The sequence below is a fragment of the Choloepus didactylus genome, chromosome 1 (assembly GCF_015220235.1).
Source record: "Choloepus didactylus isolate mChoDid1 chromosome 1, mChoDid1.pri, whole genome shotgun sequence".
NCBI lineage: Eukaryota > Metazoa > Chordata > Mammalia > Pilosa > Megalonychidae > Choloepus > Choloepus didactylus.
In genome coordinates, this window is record NC_051307.1 from 204598317 (window position 1) to 204625392 (window position 27076).

Below are 27076 nucleotides of genomic sequence, written 5' to 3' on the forward strand. Positions count from 1 at the left end.
GAGAATTGTGAGGAGCTTGATAGAAAAGGTCTAGACTGCTTTGAAGAGACTGATTGTGGAAATATGGACTCTAAAGATACTTCTGATGAGGACTTGAGTGGAAATGTTGAATGTGTCATTGCAGACTGGAAGAAAAGCAAACCTTGTTTTAAATTGGCAGAGAATTAGGCAAAATTGAGTCCTGGTGTTGGATGAAAGGCAGCATTTGAGAGCAATGAGCTGTAATACTCAGCTAAGGAGATTTCGAAACTAGCCTGGCTTCTCCTTGCAGCTTATGGTAAAATGCAAGTGGAAAGGGATAAGCTGAGAAATTAACTCTTGGGTTCAAAGAAACCAAAAGCTGATAATCTGGAAAATTCTGGGCTTCTAAGAGGTAAGACCCCAGAAGCTACAGACCCACATGAGGATTTAACCAAACATGGAACCTGACAATTTATTTCAGTACAAGCAAGGATTGGAGATAGAGTTATCCAGAAAGGATTTGTGGAAAGTCCTATTATCTGATGGTTTTGACTCCTGTAAACTGCATGCCAAGCATACAGAATTTTTGTGAAATCTGTATAAATGGAACCATTGCTGGTCTGGACTGGAGGAAATGAAGAAGGAAGAAATTGAAGGAAAAATTTCTTCAAAGATGGAGCCATAGAAGTTGAGGTCTGGAGTCAAGAAGTCTTGGGCCAGGAGAGTGGAGCAGCCCACACGTGTGGAAATGGTGAGTTTGCTCCGGAGGCAGAGGGTGGACCTTCTGCCTTGATGTTTAGGAAGAGTGCTGCCACCTAGGCCCCAGAGAGGGTGGAGCACATTCCCCGGAGATTGGGGAGAGCCTGTTTGGAGAGGGGAGAGCCTTTGCCCCAGAGAGGCAGAGTCCGGTAGCTCCCCGATGTTTGAGGAGGGTGGGGCCAAGAAGAAGGTGGTCTCCCCAGTGCATGGATATGTTGGAGCACTCACCCCAGCATTTGGAGAGAAAAGGGTTGCCACAAAGGCCTTTAGAAAGGGTTTACTTCTGCTCTCTGCAGCCCCAAGGATAAAACATCATTCTTTAAATGACTCCCAGACTTTGAAATCTAATGGAGCTTGCCCTGCAGCTTTTAGGAACTGTTCTGGTCCCTTAAACCCTGTTTTCCTTACTGTTTCTCCTTATGGCAATGGGAATGTTTATCCTATGAATGTCCCTCCTTTGTATATTAGAAGCAGATAACTTGTTCTAAGTTTCACAGGTTCACAGCTAGAAGGGGAATTATGCCTTAGGACAGACTATGCCTGTAACTGATTTTGATGGGATCTTGTACTTACCTATTGTTACTGAAATGATTTACATTTCTGTGATATTGTGATGGGATGAATTATTTTGTATATGGAAAGGTCATATCAATTTGGGGTCCAGGGGGTGGAAAGTGCCAGTTTGGATGTATTATGTCCCTCAAAGCTCCACATTCTTTGATGCAGTCTTGTGTGGGCAGACATATTAGTGTTGAATAAGTTGGAACCTTTGGAATAGGTTGTTTCCATGCCCTATAAGCAATGCCAAAGGAAGTTCTTCAGACTGAAATGAAAGTACCCTAGACATTGGTTCAAAGCAGCAAAAAGAAATAAGGACCTGCAGTAAAGGTAACCATTTAGGTAATTATAAATGCCAGTATTGTTATACTGTATTGTTTGGTATGTAACTCCACTTCTTACTTCCTACAGGTGCTAAAATGCAAATGCATAAAAAGTAATGATAAATCTATGTTTTTAGACACACAGTGTAGAAAGATGTAAGTGGTAACAAGTACAGAAATAATGGTAGGGGGACAGAGAGGCATAGGGAAAGTATATGTACATGCTATTGAAGTTAAGTTTGTATGAAACCAAATATGATTGCTAAATATTTAGGATGTTAAATTTTAACCCCATGGTAACCACAGGGAAAACAGATGAAAAATATATCCAGATAGAAATGAGAATGCACTTAATACAGTATGTCCTGGTTTCAATCTGTTATGTACCCATAAAAGACTATGTTCTTTTAATCCACTCTTGTGGGGGCAAACCCATTGTGGGTGGGACCTTTTGATTAGATTTTTTCCATGGAGATGTGGCTCCACCCATTCAAGGTGGGTCTTAATCCTTTACTGGAGTCCTTTAACAGAGCTGATGGAGAGAGAGAGCTCAGAGAAGCTAAGAGAGACATTTTGGAAAGAAGCTAAGATATATAATCCAGAGTTTGACCCCAGGAAAAGCAAGGAGGACCCACAGGAGATGAGAAACTCTTAAGAGAGACGGAAGCCCAGAGACATTTTGGAGAAAGCCATTTTGGAACCAGAACCCAGGAGACAGACCAGCAGATGTCGCCATGGGCCTTGCTATGTGACAGAGGAATCCCAGATGCCATTGGCCTTTCTTCAGAAAAGGTATCATCCTGTTGATGCCTTAATTGGGACATTTTCATGGCCTTAGAAATGTAAATTTGTGAACTAATAAACACCCATTGTAAAAGCCAATCCATTTCTGGTATATTGCTTTCTGGCAGCTTTAGCAAACTGAAACACAGTACAACACAGAAAAGCAAATATAAAATTAGGCTTTAATGAAAGTGAGGGTGGAAAAAGAAGTATAAGACTTACAAAGGCTAAATAGCAAAATGGCAGAAAAAAGTCCTATATTATCAGCAGTGACTTTAAATGTAAATGGATTAAACTCTCCAGTCAAAAGGCAGAGATTGGCAGAATGGATTAAAAAAAGCATGACTCAACTATATGCTGTCTACAAAAGAACTCACCTTAAAGTCAAAGATACAAGTAGGTTGAGGATGAAAGAATGGAAAAAAATATACCATGCAAGTAGGAACAAAAAGAGAGCCGGGGTGGCTATACCAATATTGGATAAAATAGACTTTAAGTCAAAAACAATTATGAGGGACAAAGATGGTCATTATATACTGATAAAGGGGACAATTCAACAGGAACATGTAACAGTCATAAACATATATGCACCTAACAGCAGAGCCCTAAAATATATGAAGCCCCAGATTTGAAGGGAGAAATTGATGATTCTACATTAACAGTAGGAGACTTTACCACACCACTCTTGATAATGGAAAGAATGTCTAGTTAGAATATCAATAAGGAAGTGCAGGGTTTGAAAGATACACTAAGCCTACTAGACCTAACAGACATATATAGAACACTGTACCCAATGAAAATAGAATACACATTTCTTCTCAAGTGCACATGGATCATTCTCCAGGATAGACCAAATGTCATGTCACAAAACAAGTATCAGTAAATTCAAAAATATTGAAAGCATACAATGCATAGTTTCTGATCAAAACAGAATGAAGCTAGAAATCAATAAAAAAAATATGTGGAAATTAAACAACATACTCTTGAACAACCAGTGGATTAAAGAGGAAATCACAAGTGAAATTAGGAAATATCTTGAAGTGAATGAAAATGAAACTATAACATACAAAAACTTATGAAATGCAGCAAAGCCAGTGCTTAGAGGGAAATTTATATCTCTGAACGCTTACATTAACAAAGGAGAAATACTTCAAATCAGAGACCTAACCTCAAAACTGGAAGAACTAGGAAAACAAAACAAAACAGCAAACTAAACCCAAAGTGAGCAGAAGGAAGGAAATAACAAAGATCAGAGTGGAGATAAATGGAATAGAAAACAAAACAAAACAAAAACAATAGAATTAACAAAAACAAAAGTTGGTTCTTTGAAAAGTTCAACAAAAATTGGCACACCTTTAGCTAGACTGGCAAAGATAAAAAGAGGATACAAATAACAAAAATCAGAACTGAAAAGGGGACATTACTACCAAGCCTGCTGAAATTAAAAGGACTATAAGAGGATACTATGAACAACTGTATACCAATAAATTAGATAACCTGGATTAAATGGACAAATTCTTAGAAACACACAAACTACCTACATTGACTCAAGAAGAAATAGAAGATTTCAGCAAGCCAATGACTTATAAAGAGATTGACTCAGTAATCAGAAAACCTTCTAACAAAGAAAAGCTCAGGACTAGATGACTTTAAAGGGGAATTCTACCAAACATTCAAAGAAGACTTAACTCCAATTCTGCTCAGACTCTTCCAGAAAAGGAAGAGCAGGGAACACTCCCTAACAAATTCTATGAGGCCAACATCACCCTCATAACAAAGCTGGATAAAGATACCACAAGAAAATAAGGAAAAAAACAGACTAATACCTTTTATAAATATAGATGTAAATATCGTCAACAAAATACTGGCAAATGAATCCAACAGCATATTAAAAGAGTTTTACACTATGATGAAGTGGGATTTATCTCTGATATGCAAGGGTGATTCAACATAAGAAAATTAATGTAATACACCATATTAACAGACTGAAAGTAAAAAAATATAATATAATGGATGGAGAAAAGTCATTTGACAAAATCCAGCACCCCTTCTTGATAAAACACTTAGAACACTAAGAATAGAAGGTAACTTCCTCAACATGATAAAGGGTATATATGAAAAGCCCCCAGCTAACATCCTACTTACTGGTGAAAGACTGAAAGCTTTCCCTCTAAATGAGGAACAACACAAGGATGCCCACTGTCACCACTGTTATTCAACATTGTACTGGAAGTTCTTGCTGGAGCAATTAGGCAAGCAAAAGAGATAAAAGTCATCCAAATTGGAAAGGAAGAAGCAAAACTTTCCCTGTATGCAGGTTATATGATCCTATGTACAGAAAATCCTGAAAACCCACAAGAAAGCTCCTAGAGCTAATAAGTGAATTCAGCAGTGGCAGGGTACAACACCCAAAAATTGATAGTGTTTTTATACACAAGCAATGAACAATCAGAAGATGCAATCAAGGAAAAATCCATTTATGATAGCAACTAAAGGAATCAAATATATAGGAATAAATCTAACCAAGGATGTAAAGGACTTGTACACAGGAAACTACAAAACTTTCCTAAAAGAAATCAAAGAAGACCTAAATCAATGGAAGGACATTCCATGTTCATGGATTAGAAGACTAAATATCATTAAGATTTCAATACCACCCAAAGCAATTTATAGATTCAATGCAATCCCAATCAAAATGCCAACAACCTTCTTTGCAGAAGTGGAAAGTACAATCATCAAATGTATGTGGAAGGGCAAGGGGCCCTGAATAGCTAAAGCCACCTTGAAAAACAAAGAATGAATTTGGGTGATTCACACTTCCCATTCTTAAAACTTACTACAAAGCCACAGTAAGCAAAGCAGTATGGCAATGGCACAAAGACAGACATATAGACCAGTGGAACAGAATTGAGAGCTCAAAAATTAACCTTCACATTTATAGCCAACTGATTTTTGACAAGGCTGCAAAGACCACTCAATTGGGAAAGAATTGTGTCTTCAAAAAATGGTGCTGGGAAAACCACAGCAAGATGGCGGCATAGAGAGGAGTGGAAGCTAAGTAGTCCCCCTGGAACAACTATAAAAAACCAGAAACAACTAGTAAATAATCCAGAATAACTGCAGGGGGACAAACGAGACCATCCACTCATCATACACCAACCTGAATTGGGAGGAATGCCCAAGAACACAGCATAAAATCTGTAAGTAAAACCTGCGGATCCAAGTCGGGAGACCCCCTCCCCCATAGCCCGAGCTGCAAGCGAATATAGCTCAGCTGAGCTCCAACTGGGGTTTTAAGTAGCGAGTGTGAACTGCTCACTACAGGTACGCATCCCCAAAAAACAGAGGCTTTGGGTGACGACTGACCTGGGAGAGCCAGAGGGTCGCCTTGGACTGGGTCTGAAGGGGAATATCTGTTTCTTTTTCGGCTCCGTGGAGAAAGCCCCAGTCATTTTCAGTTTCCAGGGCTGTGAAGTGGAGAAGGGTGGAGACAGCACAAGCAGAGAGTGAGACCATTGAAATGCTAATGACCTCCACCTGGGGGATCTGTCTTCTCTAAGAGGAAAGGGGTGAGGCCCTTTCCATTCAGAACCAGACCCCAGAGCCTGGGGGAACACGGCCACACCTCCTCACACCCGTCAAGAATTATAGGCTAACAGGTGTCACCTGCTGGGCAGAAAAGCACAGTGACCCGAGGCATCAAAGGGTGGAGCAATTTTCTAAGACACACCCTCAGGGAAACCAGATACTGAATATTTCTTCCCTCTGGGACCTGAGCCTGTTCTGGTCTGGGAAAACCTGATTTGGATAACCAAGGAAACCATGCCTAGACAACAGAAAATTACAACCCACACTAAGAAAAACAAAGTTATGGCCCAGTCAAAGGAACAAACGTACACTTCAACTGAGATACAGGAATGTAAACAACTAATGCTAAATCAATTCAAAAAGTTTAGAGAAGATATTGCAAAAGAGATAGAGGCTGTAAAGGAAGCACTGGACCTGTATACGGCAGAAATCAAAAGTTCAAAAAACCTACTAGTAGAATCTGTGGAAATGAAAGGCACAACACAAGAGATGAAAGACACAATGGAAACATACAACAGCAGATCTCAGAGGCAGAAGAAAACACTCAGGAACTGGAGAACAAAACACCTGAAAGCCTACACGCAAAGGAGCAGATGGAGAAAAGAATGAAAAAATATGAGCAACGTCTCCGGGAACTCAAGGATGAAACAAAGTACAATAATGTACGTATCGTTGGTGTCCCAGAAGGAGAAGAGAAGGGAAAGGGGGCAGAAGCAATAATAGAGGAAATAATTAATGAAAATTTCCCATCTCTTAGGAAAGACATAAAATTACAGATCCAAGAAGCGCAGCGTACCCCAAACAGAAGAGATATGAATAGGCCTACGCCAAGGCACTTAATAATCAGATTATCAAACATCAAAGACAAAGAGAGAATCCTGAAAGCAGCAAGAGAAAAGCGATCCATTACATACAAAGGAAGCTTAATAAGACTATGTGCGGATCTCTCAGCAGAAACCATGGAGGCAAGAAGGAAGTGGTGTGATATATTTAAGACACTGAAAGAGAAAAACCGCCAACCAAGAATCCTGTATCCAGCAACGCTGTCCTTCAAATATGAGGGAGAGCTCAAAATATTTTCTGACAAACAGACAATGAGAGACTTTGTGAACAAGACACCTGTCCTACAGGAAATACTAAAGGGAGCACTACAGGGTGATAGAAGACAGGAGTGCGTGGTTTGGAACACAATTTGGGGAGACAGTAGCACAACAATGTAAGTACACTGAACAAAGGTAACTATGAATACGGTTGAGAGAGGAAGGTGGGGAGCAGTGAGACACCACAAGAAAGGAGGAAAGATAAAGACTTGGGACTGTGTAACTTGGTGAAATCTAGAGTATTCAACAATTGTGATAAAATATACAAATATGTTCTTTTACGAGGGAGAACAAGCAAATGTCAACCTTGCAAGTTGTTAAAAATGGGGAGGCATTGGGGGAGGGATGCAATCAGCATAAACTAGAGACTATAATAGAATCATTGTATTATGCTTCCTTTAATGTAACAAAGGTGATATACCAAGGTGAATGCAGATAAGAGGGGGGGATAGGGGAGGCATGTTAGACACTTGACATTGGTGGTATTGTCTGATTCTTTATTCTACTTTGATTTAAGGTTATTTTTCCTTTTGCTACTTCCTAGCTGTCTTTTTTTTTTCCTCTTTCTTTTTCCTCTCTACCTTCTTTGACTCTCCCTCCTGCCTTGTGGAAGAAATGTAGATGCTCTTATATAGATAATGGTGAAGGTGGTGAACACATAAATGTATGACCATGCAGAAAACCATCAATTATTTACTTGGGATGGAATGTATGGTGAGTGAACAAAACCATATTAAAAAAAAATGGGTTGATGACAAAACCTTGAGGGCAATATACTGAGTGAAATAAGCCAGACACATTAGAACAATTATTGCAGGGTCTCACTGATAGGAACTGATTATAATATGTAAACTCATAGACATGAAATATAAGGTACCAAGATATTGGACGAGGCTTAAGAATGGGGAGTGGTTGCTTAGTATGAGCAGAATGGTGAATTAGGATGAGCTTAAATGTTTGGAAATGAACAGGGGTGTTGGTAGCAAGATGTGAGAATAACTAACAGCGCCGAATGGTGTGTGAATGAGGTGGAAAGGGGAAGCTCAGAGTCATATATGTCACCAGAAGGAAAGTTGGAGGTCAAAAGATGGAAATGTATAAAACTGAATCCTATGGTGGGCAATGTCCATGATCAACTGTACAAATACCAGAAATCACTTCCATGAACCAGAACAAATGTATGACAGTACAATTAGAAGTTAATAATAGAGGGACATATAGGGAAGAACTATATACCTACTACAAACTATATACTACAGTTAGTAGTATTTCAACATTTTTTCATAAACAGTAACAAATGTACTATACCAACACTATGAGTCAACAATTGAGGGGGGTTGGTTAGGGATAGGGGAGGATTAGAGTTTCCTTTTCTTTTTTTCTTTTTTCATCTTTCACTTTATTTCTTGTCTGGAGTAATGAAAAGTTTCTAAAAATTGAACAAAAATTAAGTGTGATGGATGCACAGCTGTATGAGGGTACCCAGGGGCAAGTGATTGTACACTTTGGATCTTTGGATAATTGTATGGTATCTGAACAATCTCAATAAAAATGAAAAAAAAAAGGATAAACCACATACAGAATTGAAGAGATGAAACTAAGAGAAGCTCACAGAGAAGAGCACCAGAAGAGCTGAGAAAGGAAGCCAATGAAGCCAGAAGCTGAAAGCAACAAAACCCAGGAGAAAGGGACCAGCAGACGCAGCCATGCACCATTTCCATGTGGCAGAGTTGTCCTGGATGTCTTCAGAGTCCAGGTATCATCCTGTTGGTGCCTTGAGTTGGACATTTTCATGGCCTAAAACTGTAAATTGTAAGTTAATAAATCCCCATTGTAAAAGCCAAAAAAAAAAAAAAAAAATGGTGCTGGGAAAATTGGATCTCCATTTTTGAAAGAAAAGGAGGAGGACCCCACCTCACACCTTATATAAAAATCAGCTCAAAATGGATCAAGAACCTTAATATGAGTTAGAACAATCAAACTCCTAGAATAAAATACGGTAAAGCATCTTCAGGATCTTGTGTTAGGCAATGTTTTTAGACTACAACAAAGCACAAGCACCAAAAGAAACAAATAGATAAATGGAGCCTCATCAAAATTAAAAACTGTTGTGTCTCAAAGGACTTTATGATGAAAGTAAAATGACAACCTACACAATGGAATGAAATATTTGAAAGCCACATATTCAAAAAACAATTAATATCCAGAATATATAAAGAAATCCTTCAACTTAACAACATAAAGATAAAAAGACTTGAACAGACATCCCTCCAAAGAAGATATACAAATGGCCAGAAAGCACAAGAAAAGATGCTCAATATCATTAGTCATCAAGGAAAAGCAAATCAAAACCAAGTGAGATACCATTTCACACCCCCTTAGAATGGCTGCTATTAGAAAACAGAAAATAACAAGTGTTGGAGAGGATGCAGAGAAATAGGAACATTCATTCATTGCTCTTCTATTCTGGAAGACAGGCATTTCCTCAGAAAGCTAAGTATAGAATTGTTACATGACCTGTCAGTCCCACTACTAGCTATATACCTAAAGAATAGAAAACAGAAATTCAAACAGATATTTGCACGCTGATGTTCTTATCATAATTATTCATAATTCCCAAGTGTCCATCAGCTGGTGAATGGATAAATAAAATATGGTATATTCATACCATACAATGGAATATTAGTTAGCCATAAAAAAGGAATGTGGTCATGATACATGTGACAACATGGAACAACCTTGAAGACATCATGTTGAGTGAAATAAGCAAGATACAAAAGGGCAAATTTGTATGACCTCACTGATTTGAAACAATTAGAATAAGCAAACTCATAGAGTCAGAATTCAGAATATAGGTTACCAGGGAACAGGGTGGGGATAAGAAATGGAAAGTGAAGGCTTAAAATGTACAGGATTCCTGTTTGGAATGATGGAAATGATTTTGTAATGGATGGTGGTGATGAGAGCACAACATTGTGAATGCAGTTAACAGCACTAAATATATATATCTGAATATGTTGTTATAAGGGGAAATGTTAGATTGTATATATGGTAACAGAATAAAAAAAATTTTTAAATCCATGGAACTACAGTATATGAACAGTGATCCCTAAGTTAAACCATGGATTTTAATTAATAGTACAGTTATAAAAATGCACTGTCATCAAATGCAACAAATGATCCACACCAATGCAGGGTGTTGGTGGTGGTGTGGTATGTGGAAATCTTGTGTTTTATGCATGAGTTTTCTGTACACCCACAACTTCTCTAATAAAAAAATTGAGAGATTTCATGTACAAAAAAAAAAAAAAAGCTAAACCTATAACTAACATTATATTCATTGGTGAAAGACTGAAATCTTTGCCCCTAAGATCAGGAACAAGATAAGAGTGTCCCATTTCACTGCTGCTATTCAACATCATACTGGAAGTTCTAGCCAGAGCAATTAGGCAAGAAAAAGAAAGTAAAGACATTCAAACTGGAAAGGAAGAAGTAAAATTTTCTCCATTTTCAGATAATTTTATCCTATATCTAGAAAATCCAGAAGAATCTACAGCAAAGCTACTAGAGATAATAAATGAATTCAGCAAAGTGGCAGAGTACACAATCAACACATGAAAATCAGTGTATTTCTATATGCCAGCAATGAACAATCCAAAAAGTAAATCAAGTACACAACTCCATTTATAACAGCAACTAAAAGAATCAAATATCTAGGAATAAATTTAACCAAAGACATAAAGGACTTACACACAGAAAACTAGAAAACATTGCTGAAAGAAATTTAAAACCTAAATAAATGGAAGAATATTCATGTTCATAGATTGGAAGACTAACCATCATTAAGATATCAATATTCCCCAAAGTGATTTACATATTCAGTTCAACCTCAATCAAAATTTCCAGCAGCATTCTTCACAGAAATGGAAAAGCAAATCATCAAATTCATATGGAAGGGCAAAGGGACCTGTATAGCCAAAACCATCTTGAAAAAGAACAAAGTTGGAACTCACACTCCCTGATTTCAGACTTATTACAAAACTATAGTAATCAAAACTATGATACAGCAAAGGAAAGACCAATAGACAGATAGAACAGAATTATAAGTTCACTGATCTATGACCAACTGATTTTTGACAAGGGTGCCAAGTCTACTCAATGGGGAAAGAAGACTCTCTTCAACAAATAGTCCTGGGAAAACTGGATATCCACATACAAAAGAATGAAAGTAGATCCTCACCTCAAACCATTTACAAAAATTAACTCAGACTTCCAGGACAATGGCGGATTAGGAGAGGCAAAGGAAAATTCTCCATGAAAAAGACTAGATAAAAGGCAGAAAGTGCCCCAGAACAGCAGTTCCAGGGTGCCACTGGTCAGGCAGGGACTTCTGCACCACATGGTGGGGACTTAGCTGGAGAGGCAGAGAGACTGTGTTTGAAAGGATGAGGTGAGTGTGTTTGGCTCAGACCACTGCTGGGGATGGGCAGCTGGAGCCAGCTATGAGCACAGGAAGGAGCAGATTTCCACACCCCATGCACCCATCTCAGCAGTTGGCTGGGGAAATAACCCCTCTAGCACTGTGGCCGAGAGCTCCCATGAGGTAACTCAGAATTCAGTAGACTTGTGGTGACTGCATTCACTCTTCCTCCATGGAAGCCCATGGTGTGCACAGCCAAGAGGCAAGGGCATTGCACAGAAGTGCCAGGGGTGCTTCCCCAATACAAGGGACTAGCAGGCACACAGCAGAAAGGGACTGTGGTGCATTTGAGCTAGAGAGTGAGACACACAGCTCCACAGCCCTAGAGTAGTCCACTAGCAGACCTGGGAACTGCCAGGGCCACTGTGCCATGGAGTAGACTCCCTGCTGAAATGCACAGGGCCCACCCACCTCCCATAGGGCTGGCAGTCACAAGTGCACATGTAAAACTGGTGCACTGATTTGAGTTCCATCTGGGTTGGACCCTGCCTAGTGCACAAGCGAAGTTAGGGGAGAACTGAGAGTAAGAGGTGGCTCAGGAGTGCTATCTTCTTGTAGGACAGGGAAAGTGCACTTCACCAAGCTGTTGCTCTGCCAAAATATAGATAAATGTTCAATTAATCCTGCATATCCCAAAATAACCTTATCAAGATAAGCAAATGCTACAAGACCAACAACAGGAAATCATAAAGCACATGAAGAAACTAAAAGATATGGACAACCCAAATGACCATATTAAAAAACAGGAGGAGACACAGAACTTGGAGCAATTAATCAAAGAAGTACACACAAATCTCCAAAACAACTTCAGTGAGTTGGCTAACAACATAAAGGACATCAAGAAGACTCTAGAAGAGTATAAAGAAGAATTGGAAAGAGTAAATAAGAAAATAGAAGATCTTATGGAAATAAAAGAAACTGTTGATCAAATTAAAAATATACTAGAGACACACAACAGCAGATTTGAAGAGACAGAAGAGGGAAATGATGGACAACATGAAGCTCACAATTATAAGAATCATTGGTGTCCAGAAGGAGAAGAGTAAAGGGCTAGGAAGAGTATTTGAAGACCTAGTTGGGGAAAACTTCCCAACCCTTCTAAATGAATAAATATGCAAATCAGAGATGCTCAATGACCTCCAAACAGGATAAATCCAAATAAACTCACTCTGAGACATATACTAACCAGATTTTCAAATGCTAAAGAGAAGGAGAAACTCCTGAAGGTGGCAAGACAGAAGGAATTCACCACATACAAGGGAAACCACCTAAAAGACTAAGTACTGACTACTCGGCGGGCATCATGGAGGCAAGAAGGCAGTGGTATGGCACATTTAGGATTCTGAAAGAGAAAAATTGCCAGTCAAGAATTCTTTATCCAGCAAAGCTCTCCTTCAAAATTGAGGAAGAGTTTAAATTTTTCACAAACAAATCCTGACAGAATTTGTCAACAGGAGACCTGCCCTGCAAGAAATATTAAAGGGAGTTCTATTGGCTGATGGAAAAAAAAAGGAGAGAGATGTCTGGAGAAGAGCACAGAACTGAAGAGTATTAGCAAGGGAAACTTAAAGGGGAGAAACAAAGAGACGGGGGGGGGGAACAGAACTGACAAATAAAAACCCAAAGGATAAAATGGCTGAATCAAGAACTGCCTTCACAGTAAAAACATTGAATGTGAATGGTTTAAACTCCCCAATTAAAATATATAGATTGACAGAATCAGTTTAAAAGTATGAACCATCAATATGTTGTTTATAAGAGAATCACTTTAGATCCAGAGACACAAAGAGATTGAAAGTGAAAGGATGGAAAAAATTTTTCCACACAAGCTACAGCCAAAAGAAGATAGGGATAGCAATACTAATGTCAGACAAAATAGACTTTAAATGCGAAGATGTTATAAGAGACAAAGAAGGACACTATATATTAATAAAAGGGACAATTCACCAAGAAGAAATAACAATCAGAAATGTTTATGCACCCAATCAAGGAGCTCCAAAGTACATGAGACAAACATTGGCAAAACTGAGAGAAGCAATAGATGTTTCTACAATGATAGTGGGGAACTGCAATTCACCACTCTCTTCCTTAGATAGAACAACGAGAGAGAGAACCAATAAGGAAACTGAGAACCTAAACAATTTGATAAATGAGTTACACTTAACAGATATATAGAGAGTGTTACATCCCAAATTACCAGGATCTACAATCTTCTCTAGTGCTAATGGAACATTCTCCAGGATAGATCTCTCTCAACCTGGGCAGCTCAGTGGAGAAAGCCACAGCCATTTTCAGTTCACAGCCCTCTGACCCAGACAAGGGTGGAGATAGCAGAGTCAGAGAGACAAAGAGCGAATTTAAATGCAAATGAAAACTCCTTAGGGGGTATATCTTCCCTAAGACGAAGGAGGTGGTGCCCAGCCCTACTACCGGCCTCCCATTCAGAACCAGACCCCAGATCCTGGGGGAAAACAGCCAAAACAGAAACTAAGGACTAAGGGAGCCACACCTCCTTATACCGTTCAGGAGCTATGGGCTGACAGGCACCACCTGCTGGGCAGGTTAGGAAAAGCACGTGGCTTGAACCCTCACAGGGTGTGTCAGTTTTCTAAGACACACCCTCAGGGAGACCTGATACTGAATATTGCCCCCTTCTGAGATGTAAGCCTGTTCTGGTCTGGGAATATCTGATTGGGGTAACCAAGGAAACCAGATGCCTAGACAACAGAAAACTACAACTTACACTAAGAAAAATGAAGCTATGGCCCAGTCAGAGGAGCAAACATACGCTTCAACTGACATACAGGAATTGAAACAACTAATGCTAAAACAATTCAAAAAGTCTAGGGAAGATATGGCAAAAGAGATGAAGCATATAATGAAAACACTGGGTGAATATAAAGTAGAAATCAAAAGTTTGAAAAAACAACTGGCAGAATCTATGGAAATGAAAGGCACAACACAAGAGATGAAAGGCACAATGGAGACATAAAACAGCAGATCTCAAGAGGCAGAAGAAAACACTCAGGAACTGGAGGACAAGACACCTGAAAGCCTACACACAAAAGAACAGATAGGGAAAAGAATGAAAAAATATGAGCAACATCTCAGGGAACTGAATTACAACATGAAATGCATGAATATACGTGTCATGGGTGTCCCAGAAGGACAAGAGAAGGGAAAAGGGGCAGAAGCAATAATAGAGGAAATAATCAATGAAAATTTTTCATCTTTTATGAAAGGCATAAAATTACAGATCCAAGAAGCACAACGTACCCGAAACAGAATAGATCTGAATAGGCCTTTGCCAAGACACTCAATAATCAAATTATCAAATGTCAAAGACAAAGCAAGAATCCTGAAAGCAGCAAGAGAAAAGTGATCCATATCACATACAAGGAAAGCTTGATAAGACTGTGTGCAGATTTCTCAATAGAAACCATGGAGGCAAGAAGGAAGTGGTGTGATATATTTAAGATACTGAATGAGAAAAACCACCAACCAAGAATCCTATATCCGACAAAACTGTCCTTCAAATATGAGGGAGAGTTTAAAATATTCTCTGACAAACAATGAGAGAAGTTTGTGAACAAGATACCTGCTCGACAGGAAATACTAAAGGGAGCACTACAGACTGATAGGAAAAGAAAGGAGTAAGAGGTTTGGAACACAGCTTTGGGTGACGGTAGCACATCAATGTAAGTAAACTGAATGAAAATGATTGTGAATATGATTGAAAGAGGAAGGTTGGGAGCATGTGGGACACCAGAATGAAAGAGGAAAGATAAAGACTGGGACTGTAGAACTCAGAGAAACCTAGAGTGCTCAACAATTGTGATAAAATGTACAAAGCTTTTTTTACATGAGGGAGAACAAATGAATGTCAACCTTGCAAGATGTTAAAAATAGGGTGATATTGAGGGAAAGATGCAAACTAGAGACTGTAATTAATAGAAACATTGTATTATGCTTTCTTTAATGTAACAAAGGCAATATACCAAAGCTAATGCATATAAGAGGGGGATATAAGGGAGGAGTATGGGACTCTTGGCATTGGTGATGTTGTCTGACTCTTTATTGTACTTTAGTTTCATGCTATCCTTCCTTTTGTTGCTTCCTAGCTGTCATGTTTTGTTTTTTGTTTTTTTTTCTCTTTCTTTTTTCTTTTTCTTTTTCTTTTGTCCCTCTACCTTCTTTGACTCTTCCTCCTTCTTTGTAGAAGAAATAGAGATATCCTTATATAGATAGTGGTGAGGGTGGTGAATCCATAAATACGTGAATATACAGGGAGCCATTGATTCTTTACTTAGGATGGAATGTATGGGGTGTGAACAAAACTGTCTTTTAAAAAAATGGGTTGATGAAGAAACCTTGAGGATGCTATATTGAGTGAAATAAGTCAGACACATAAGGATAAATATCACAGGGTCTCACTGATATGAACTAATTATTATATGTAAACTCATAGGCATGAAATATAAGTTACCAGGATATAGAACAGAGCTAAAGAATGGGGAGCTGTTGCTTATTATGAGCAGCATGTTCAGCTAGCTTGAACTTAAGTGTTTGAAAATGGACAGAGGTGATGGTAGCACTTTGTGAGAATAACTAACAGTGCTGAATGGTGCGTGAATGCAGTGGAAACGGGAAGCTCAGAGTCACTTATGTCACCAGAAGGAAAGTTAGAGGTTAAAAGATGGGAATGTATAAAACAGTGAGTCCTGTGGTGGGCAATATCCATGATTAACTGTACAGATATTAGGAATCTCTTTCGTGAACTGAAACAAGTGTATGACACTATAACTAGAAGTTACTAATAAAGGGGCATATAGGGAGAAAAGTAAACCTATTGCAAACTATATACTACAGTTAGTATTTTAACATTCTTTCATCAACAGTAACAAATGTACTATACCAATACTATGAGTCAATAATGGAGGAGGTGTGGTTAGGGGTATGGGAGGATTTAAGTTTCCTTTTTTTTTCTTTGTCTTTATTTCTTTTCTGAAGTAATGAAATGTTCTAAAAATTCAAAAAAAATTAATTGTGGCAATGGATGCACAGCTGTATGATGGTACCATGGGCAATTGATTATGCACTTTGGATCTTTGGATAATCATATGGAATGTGAGCAATCGCAATAAAAATAAAGTAGATGACCATATCAATTGTAAATGCTGACAACTTCGTAGGGCTTTTCTCCAATATGTATACTTCTTTTTCTTATTCTTCCTTTTTGTTTGTTATTGTTATTTTGGCCAGGGACCCCAGTACAGCGTTGAAAAGCATTACGGGGAGAGGGTACCGCTTTTTCCTATGACTTTAACAGGAATGCTTTTTATGCTTTCCAACCAAGGAGGACTTTTGTTTTAATTTTTTTTTTATTAGAGAAGTTGTGGGTTTACAGAACAATCATGAATAAAATATAGGATTCCTATACACTACCCTACCACCAACGCCTTGTTTTGGTGTGGAATGTTTGTTACAATTGATGGTAGCACTTTTTTGTAATTGTACTGTTATTTTTAATGGTAGTTACCTTTGTTACAATTGATGAAAGATTAGTAAAATAGTAATATTAACTGTATGTTACATTAGGTATATTTTCCCCATATACCACCCTATTATTAACACTGTATATTACTGTCATACATTTGTTATAATTCATGAAAGAACATTCTTAGACTTGTACTATAAACAATAGTTCATCATCTACAATAAGGTTCACTATGTTATACAGTCCTATGTTTTATCATTTAATGTTTATTCTGGTAACTTATAAGACCCAAAGTTTCCCCCTTTAACCACATTCACCTATATAATTCAGTGCTGTTAATTACATTCACAACAATGTGCTGCCATCACCACCACCACCATCCATTTCAAACCTTTACAATCAACCTAAATAGAAATTCTGCACAAACTAAGCATCAACTCCCCAATCTCTGACCCCAGATTATCCACTGGTAGCCTATATTCTAGATTCTAACTCTATGAGATTGCTTATTCTAATTAGTTTGTGTCAGTGAGATCACACAGTATTTTTCCTTTTGTGTCTGGCTTATTTCACTCAGCATAATGTCATCAAGGTTCATTCTTGTCACAAGCATCAGGACTTCATTCCTTTTTATCTCTAAGCAATATTCCAATATTCCATTTATCCACTATCAGAAAATATGCCTTTGTCTTCTTCAGTTGTATTCTGACTCTTACAGGAATTGAAGAGTAGAGATGTATATTGAGGATACAGTACTATTGGGTTTTGCATTTACCCTTTTAGTTACCCTTACCGATAATCTTCATTTCTTTACACTACTCCAGACCACTCTCTCCTGTCTTTTCCTTTCAACTTGCAGAACTCCCTTTAGTAATTCTTGTAAGGCAGGTCTTTTGTTGGCAAACTCTCTCAGTTTTTGTTTAACTGTGAATATATGAAACTCTCCCTCATTTCTGCAGGAAAGTTTTGCTGGATAAAAGAATTTTGGGCTGGCTGTTTCTCTCTTTCATTACCTTAAATACATCACACCACTGCCTTCTTGCCTGCATGTTTCTGATGAGAAATCTGAACTTAGTCTTATTGAGGATCCCTTGTATGTGATGAATCATTTTTCTCTTACTGCTTTCAGAATTCTGTCTTTGGCATTTGACATTCTGATTAGTACGTGTCTCAGAGTATGTTTATTAGGATTTATTCTGTTTGGAGTATGTTGAGGTTTTGAACATGTATGTTTATGTCTTTCATAAGAGTTGGGAGATTTTCAGCCATTATTTCTTCAAATATTCTTTCTGCCCCTTTTCCCTTCTCTTCTCCTTCTGGGACACTGATGATACGTATTGTTCTAGTTTGCTAATGCTGCTGGGATGCAAAACACCAGAGATGGATTGGCTTTTATAAAAGGGGGTTTATTTGGTTACACAGTTACAGTCTTAAGGCCATAAAGTGTCCAAGGTAAGTCATCATCTATCAGGTATTGTCACTGGAGGATGGCCAATGGCATCTGAAAAACCTCTGTTAGCTGGGAAGGCATGTGGCTGGTGTCTGCTTCGAGTTCTGGTTTCAAAATGGCTATTTCCCAGGACGTTCCTCTCTAGGCTGCAGCTCCTCAAAAATGTCACTCTTAGTTGCACTTGGGATATTTGTCCTCTCTCAGCTTCTCCGGAGCAAGAGTCTGCTTTCAATGGCCGTTTTCACTGTCTCTCATCTGCAGCTCCTGTGCTTTCTTCAAAGTGTCCCTCTTGGCTGTAGCTTCTCTTCAAAATGTCACTCACAGCTGCGCTGAGTTTCCTCTGCCTGTCAGCTCATTTATATGGCTCCACTGATCAAGGCCCACCCTGAATGGGTGGGGCACATCTCCATGGAAACACTCAAAGAATTCCAATCTAATCAGCTCTAAAATGTCTGCCCCACAAGATTGCATCAAAGAATATGGCTTTTTCTGGGGGACATAATACATTCAAACTGGCACACGTATGTTTGTGTGCTTTGTGCTGTCACTCAACTCCCTGAGACTGCTCAATTTTTTTTCTATTCTTTTCTCTATCTGTTCTTGTGACTGTATGATTTCAATTGTCCCATCTTCTAGTTTGCTTTTTCTTTTTTCTGTGTTTTCAAATCTGCAGTTATACACCTTTAGTGTATTTTTAATCTCTTCTATTGTGCCTTTCAATAGAAAGTTCCTGTTTATACTTTCACGTTCTTCTTTATTCTTACACACTGTGTTCCTAATACCCTTTACCTCTTTATGTATTTATTCCTTCATCTCCTTGAATTGACTTGGGAGATTTGTTTGAACTTCTTTAATTAGTTGTTTCAAACTCGATATCTCCACTGAAGTTATCATCCGTTCCCTTGACTGAGCCATATCTTCCTGTTTCTTAGTATGGTGTGTAATTTCTTTTTCTTCTCATGTCTAGGCATCTGATTATCTTTATGAGTTAACTTTGAAGGTCAGTTTCTCCCTCTTATCTAAGGTTTTACTGTTGACTGACTTTGTGTTAGGCTCTTCTTTGACACTTGGTCCAACTTATTCTAGACTTTTAGAGTAGCCCGTGTTTAACTGATCAGATTTCCTCAGATCTTCTGCATGTGATTCTTGCCCTGGATATGTGCTACAATTTTTTCAGCTGCACTTTTTGTGTAATTGTTTCGTCTCCAGTAGAAATCTTCCTTTCCTCTGTTCCTTCCCCAGGAATCTTAATCTGTTCTGTTTAATTTTGTGTGGAATTTTCTCCCCAGCTCTTGTGATTTTTAGATTCTTTCCCTCACTCAGTGCCCCTAAGTTCTGAGACCCTCCTGTCTTAATAGCAGTTCAGTTTATCCCCTACCCTGCTCCACCCTTTCTCTCTCCCTCCCTTCCCCTCCCTCTCTCTCTCTCGGGCCTTTCTGCCTCTGGTTTCTTCCCCATTAGGGTATCCTGCCCTGGGGAGCTACATGGGGTCAATCCAGAAAGATAGGGCACTCTAGGAAAGTCCGTTTTCCCTTTAGGTGGTTCAGCCGACAGAAACTGGATTGAGTGAGGGCACGCACTTCTCATCAGTCTTTCTATGTAGTTTCCTCCCCACCACCCCCACCAAGGGTCCTTTTGTATGCAGCACTCCACAGTAGTTTGTGTTCCACCCTGGGACCTGGGTCCCTGTGGACTTGGCACCCCCGCTGTTCTGAGTGCCTCTGTAGTCCGTGTTGGTGCAAGGTGGAGGGATCCAGGCCGCTGCCTCTGAGCAACTCCCAAGCTGCACAGGACTGAGTGAGGGGGAGGGAAGTGGACTGGCAGTCCAGGAGAAAGTCACCTGCCTAATATTTTTCTTTTCCTTTGACTCAGCATCTGTGGAGTCCTCTAGTCTCTACTGTCCTCTAGAGTTCTAAGGAATTTGTCTCTTTATTTGCTGAATCTCTGGGGAGGTTTTTTTCGGGGGATGTCTTAAATTGCCATGTTGATAACGTCCTCCAGTGAATTTTTAATGTGAGCTGCTCTCGTCCTTTCTCTGGTGCTGCCACTTCTGCAGCAATGCAGCTGCTCACGTGTCTTCTTGATCAACATGAATCCAGTCGCAAAAAAGATGACTGTGCCCTGCAACCAGCTCTTACCCGTGGACGTGGTGTCCAAGGAGGATGTTTGCAGTAGGTTTATTTTACCTGACTTTTAAAATTAAGTATGTTTCTTCCTCTTCTGATGTGCCAATAGTTTTTTTAAATCAGAAATTTTATTAAATGCTCTTCTTTTTACAGCTACAGAGAGGATTACATGGTTTTCCTCTTTGATCTGTCAATGTTGCAGATTACATTGATAGATTTTTCCACTGTGGAAACCTCACAATAGTGGACCTTGGTCATATTTTAGGCTGCCTGACACCTGAGCCCCTTCCCCATGTTTGGGGACTCCTCTGCTTACCTGACCTGGTGGGAGACAGCCAGCCTCTAATTGCTGGGCTGAAAATGACAGTTTCTCTCTTTCCCAGCTCCCCTAGCAGATGGGGTGACATGGGACCAGGTTTGGTCAATCAAATGTATCTGCTAGGGACTTTCAATCTGGAGTTTGGGATCCAGAGAACTAGGAGAGCATTTTTTTTGTGCAGGTGTTGGGATCCTCATCAGCCTGGTTCTGTGGCTTGTTGCGTGCTGTGGTCTGGACAGGGAGCTCCTCTTTGTTCTGCCTGTTTCTGAGCCTGGTCCCAGGCTTCCTGACAGTTTGGTGAGCTACTAAATATTGTTTCAGTCTATTTATTTTCTGCTTAAATAAATATGACAGTTTATATTGTTTGTAGTTAGGAACAATGACCAATACACTTACATTCCTAGGATAAATCCTATTCATTCAGTGTATTATTTGAAGGCATCATTGGATTTGGTTTAATATTTAAACATCTGGGTTCATAAATCACATTGGCCTGTAATTTTTCCTTCTTGTGTTGTCCTAATCTGATTTCAGTGTCAACTGGGTGTTCACTTTTGGGAATATTTCTGTAGGAAAGATTCCCAAAGTAGAAATGCTGGATTAAGGGATACATAAATTTTTAGTTTTGAAGGATTTTACCAAATTGCTATCCAAAGAGGTTTTGCCTATTTACATTCTGACCAACAACATATGATACAGCCTGTTTCTCTCCTTCCTTGCCAATACAGAGGACCTGTCATCACCAATTTTTTTATGGGTGAGCTGAGCTTTTTGGCATATGTTCACAATCCTATTTTTCCTGCTGTTTCTTTTTATATGAACTCTGTTAGTGCTTCTTGCCTGGGTTTCCATTAGGTATTTGATTTTTCTCCTTATGCTTGTTTATTTTGGGAGATCCTGGTTTAGCCTTTTGTCCTACTGTGATCTCATGGTCTGGAGTTTAAGCTCAGTTCCCTTTGATTAATTTTAAAGGCTGTTGAAGCTGGAAAAGCCTTCACAAGGACCTGCGAGTAGAGGGAAGTCAGCGTTATTGGCTCTGCCTCCTAATTCAAGGCACTTGCTTCACTTTCCAGTTGCATCCGCCTATTATGAAAAGCTTTAAATTGAAATCTTGGTAGAAAATCCCATATTCCCTAGTGACAGTCAGTTATTCTATAAACTAATGAGAAGGTCTTGTATTTTTATATTTTTAACAAATGGACCCAAAACCAATAAAACTTTTTGGGAATATAAGTGATGCGTTGGTGAGAAAATCATGTTTCCAAAGTTTTAAATGTGAAAATATAAGATTTTTTATGAGTGAACCACATTGTTTTTGGTAACAAAATCACATTTAAAAGGAAATGTTTCAGAACTTCTGTTTTCTGAAAGCATTGCCTAAGGCACCTTAATTTGGCTGGTGAGGAGCGCCCTCTAAGGGCAATAAAATATCAGTGCTGCCATTTTTTAGGTTTCTTGTGCTTGCAGGTTAGTAAATTTCACCCACAGATTTTTGCATGAATATTTTTTTAAGCTTTTTATTTTGAAATAATTTCAAACTTACAGGACAGTTGCAGAAATAATGCCAAACCCATACAGAGAACTCTAATATACAGTACCCCCATCCCCAGATGCCCAGATCCACCAGTTGTAACATTTACCACATTTGCTGTATCATTCCATCCAACTACCCATCTGTCTATTCTGTCAATTGCAGAGGTATTTTTAATCCACTTGCCCATGTTGGGGAGGGTTAGCATGGTTAAAACTAGACAACGGGGTCCATAAATATCTTTGTAAGTGCACAGTGGATGCAAATAGCTATCCACCCCAGTTCACAGAAGGCACATGTATTTGTTGGTCTGTCTCCCTTACCAAAATGGGATCTTCATGTGGGTAGGGACATTGCCTGTCTTATTCCTTGTTTGACCAATGCCTCTAACTATCTGGAACACAGGAGGGGTTCAGCAATTGTTGGATGAATGAACAAATCTCTGAACAAAAGTTCTACCCTTAGTGTGTTTTGGAATCCATGACAAGGCCCTGTGGTCCGAGAATGGACTGGCCCATGCAACAAGGGAGGGAGGGAGGGAGTGGGATTTTTTAACTTGTTTACACCAAATTTATTTACTTCATGCTTACTTACTGAGCACTTACTATGTGCCACCCACCATTAGAGGGGCTGGGAATCCAGTGGTGCGCAAAGCAGGTGAGATTCCCGCATGTGTGAAAGTTAGTTATACAGAGGGTGCTTAGATGATAAACACTTGCTATGGAGAAAAATCGAGTAGGGAAGGAGATGTCCTGCTGGGATGAAAAGGAGGCTGCAATTTGATGTGGGTGTTCGGGGAAGACTTCTGAGGGGTGAAGGAGGTTGGGGGAAAGGCGTGCAGCCATCTGGGCTGATCAAGTGTCAAGGAACCAAAGCAGGAATGTGCCCAGCATGTCTGAGAAACACCAGAAAGGCTGGTGTGGCAGAAGCAGGGTAAGGGAGGGGGAGAAGGGTAGGAGATAAAGTTAGAAAGATAAATACAGAATGTGAAATTCCTAGAGAGATGGTTGAGAAATTGCCAGCAATAAGGAAGGACCTTGTGAGTAAAGGGCAAACGCGGGCCTGGACCTTTCCCACACACCCCAAACATGACCTCTTCCAAACATGACCTCTGGGTTGCCTTCTCAGAGACCATTTCTTTTGAAAGAGTCTGATTATGAATATAAGGTTACAACTCCTAAGGTGGTCCTGACATGGCCCACGTGTCAGGAGGTAGGAGACATTCTAGGATGGTACAAGATACATAAGGAAGAATCTGTGACCACCTCAGGATGGGTGAGGGGCAGACATGGGGAAGACTGGAGAAAGGGTGACGTGGTTGGTTGTGCAGGGATTGGTCATTCTGAGCAAGTGGTTGTCGAAGTTGAGGAACAACCCCTGCTGATGGGAAGAGAATGCCTTAGACCCGGGAGGTCGGGCGGAGGGAGGGACCATTAATCTCTCTTGGCTCTTGTCCTCCAGGCATCTGGCCAGTTTAACCCAGACTGCTGCCACTACCCTCAACTTGACCATTGACCAATGAAGGATCTTAATCTAAAAAGCTCTCAGAAACCTTCCAATATCCACTGATTCCAGAAAGGAACAGCCTCCCTTTGAGATGACAGCAACAAGATTAATTTTCTGGATGCTGATATAATTCCCTGGACTCTTTTGTATATTTTTCACAGACTGCTGATTGTTCTAAACTCTCTAGTGTGAGTGGTAATGGACAATCGCCTTGCCCTGGGCTTCCTGCTAGCCGGCTGAGGCTGGATATGTGTTGTGCCAATACTTCTTGCTGCACCTGGATTAATGACCTATTAAACTGACTTGGGTCTGGGTGGGGAGCCTGGCTGTGATCTATATTCCAAGGGAGCCCCTCACCTAACTGGGAGTCATCGTCATGGTCACTCTCACCCGATATTGCTTAAGATAAACAAAACATGCCTTGTCCAAGCCCCTATCAGTACAACTGATTATGGTATCTGACGGGGTGGCCCAGGCTCCTGATAATTCTTAGCTGGGTACAGGAAAGGTCAGGAGGTGGAGCTGTAGGGGAATGGCTTTCCCGTGGTGATCTTGCACACATCCATGTAGACTCCACAGGTAGAGACCTTGTGCCTGTGCAACTGGAATGATACCAGAGACCAGTGGGAAACTGAGGCCATGCTTCTCCATGTCAAGGTGAACTTCACACACCTTGACCTTGTCCCAGGCAATCGTTTGTACCCTTCCACCCTTTTGTGGGTGAAAGGGGAGGAACAAGTATCTGCATGTATGGGTAATTGTTCGGCTCCTGAAGGTGCAGGCGTGCTGATCTTCTATAGAGCTAAGTAAACTTAGTGCTAGATTACAGTCTGTTGAGTCTTACGTTGATTGCTGACTCACTCTGCTGGTGATGGGACAGACCTGAATCTTCAGAATGAGGACGGAAGTGAGTCAGATACATCAATAAATGTACCAATAAATGTAACGAGTTAAACGCAACCATTAAAAAGAAGGTTCATAGATGGAATTAAATATTAAATACCTCTATATAATGTCTATATAATGTTTATAAAGGACACATCTTTATAACAGGTAACACAGTTTGAAAACAAAAGGATAGAAAAAAGATAAATCAGACAAATATTCAGCAAAAAAAAATTTATTGTAACAAAAGAGATGTTTAAACATTAAAAGAAATAAAGATATTTTATACCAGGGGTTGGCAAACTCTGATCCACTGGCCAATCCAGTCTGCTGCCTGTTTTTATAAATAAGGTTTTATTGGAACACTACCACTCCTATTTGTTTACATATTACTTATGGCTGCTTTCAAGCTAAAATAGAAGAATTGAATAACTGTAACAGAAACCAAATGTCTGCAAAATGAAAATATTTACTGTCTGGCCCTTTACAGAGATAGTTTGCCAGCCTCTGTTTTATATCAATAAAAGGAACACTTTTCCAAGAAGCTAGAATAATTGGGAAATGTAGGCACTCAACAACATAACTTTGAAATATATAAGTAAAAACTGATACAATTACAGAAAGAAATAGAAAATTCTATACTCATACTTCTCTAATGGATCAAGCAGGCAAAAAATGTTAATAGAATATTTGAATAATCTAATGGATATATGTAGAGCTTGGTTCTCAAACACACAAGAAGCACTGATTTAAAAAAAAAAGCATTCTCATGCTCTGAAATTTGAACTGTGAAACATAGAGACAATTGGGCAGAGAGTAGCAGAACTTGGGCTCATATGTGTGGATACATGCGAGGCCATCAGGGGTCATCTGGTCGTGAGGGGTCATGGCCAGGTCAAAATTATGAAATAGCAAACCACAGCCATGGTGGTTCATCTCCTTGAATAGCTAGACATCTCCTCACATAAGTGGACATATTCACATGTTTGGATATCCTGATGCACTGGTTGAAATATACATGAATAGCTGGACATGACTACCCTCAGGCAGACAGCCCCACTCAAGGCTGGACATCCTTGCTCATAGTGGGACACCCCACCTCAGAACCTGGAAACACCACCCGCAGCAGGCCATCCCAGATCATGGCCAGATATCCCCCATCGTGGCTGAACATCTCCACCCTTGACTGGACGTCCCACCCATGGCAGTACATTGCTGCCCATAGCTGGACATTCCCAGCTATCACTGGACGTCATTCCCCAGTGGCTGAATATCCCCACCATGGTTGGATATCTTACCAATGTGTGGCCACTTCTCAATGCCTGGACATCCCCTTCTGTGGCAGAACATCCTGCAATGGCTGGACATCCCTATCCATAGTTATATATCCCCCTCATGGCTGAATATTGCCCGTGGCTGGACCTTCCCTTCCTTATAAAGGGATATCTGTGTATTTGGCAACTTCATGGACTTTGGAAGGGATCTCTCCCTTCTCCTACTTCGCTCCTCCATTGGTAAAGTTCTACCCTTCCTGGCTCCCCACCTCCAAGTTTGTGTTATCTTGTCTCCTTTTAGTATGTGGCCAGGGCTTCTATGTCTTTGCATAAAATGAACGGGTCCCATTTTTTATTTATTAGTTATTAGAATTTGGCGTATCACTATTTGTCTTCCTCTTTTCTCTCCCCACCATTTAGGCGTTCAGGCAATTTTGGGCAATTCTTAGGTTATGTCTCAAATTAGCTTCACTTCTCTCTGATTCTCTCTCTCTCTCTCTCTCTCTCTCTCTCTCTCTCTCACGCACACGCACACACACACACACGCACACACAGAGTTGGGAACATGATGGTACCTAATACAATGGATGGATCTATCCTGTAATTTCCCACCAGGGTGGCTCCATCTGTAGTTATTGCCACTTTAGTGGCCCGGATAACTCTCCCTTGCTGAGCTGCCTCCACCTCTGCCTTTCCTCCTACAACAGTGCCCAGTGCCCGCATCATCACACTGACTGAACCCCCTCCTCCTCGTTTCCGCTGCCCTCAAAGATCCCCCATTCTCTATGCCACCACTCCCCGGATAACACTCCACCCCTTCTCTTGACTCGTTCTCTTCTCTTAAACTACTGTCTAAATGAAGACTCTTTTGATTGTAAATGACAGAAAACTGACCTTTAGATTGGCTTAAACAAGAAGGGTAATTTATTGGTTTAC

The 27076-nt window shown here is 39.9% G+C and overlaps 1 long non-coding RNA gene and 1 pseudogene across 2 annotated transcripts; both read left to right on the forward strand.

Moving 5' to 3' along the window:
• Positions 1-27076, forward strand: part of LOC119504805 — a 91675-nt pseudogene that overhangs the window by 49270 nt on the left and 15329 nt on the right.
• On the forward strand, positions 673-25098 carry LOC119504824. Of its 2 annotated transcripts, none has more exons than XR_005210637.1 (3): positions 673-712; positions 21126-21241; positions 23937-25098. It is a non-coding gene; the product is annotated as an uncharacterized LOC119504824 (long non-coding RNA). The 2 variants fall into 2 exon arrangements; XR_005210636.1 differs by lacking the exon at positions 673-712 and adding an exon at positions 20389-20670.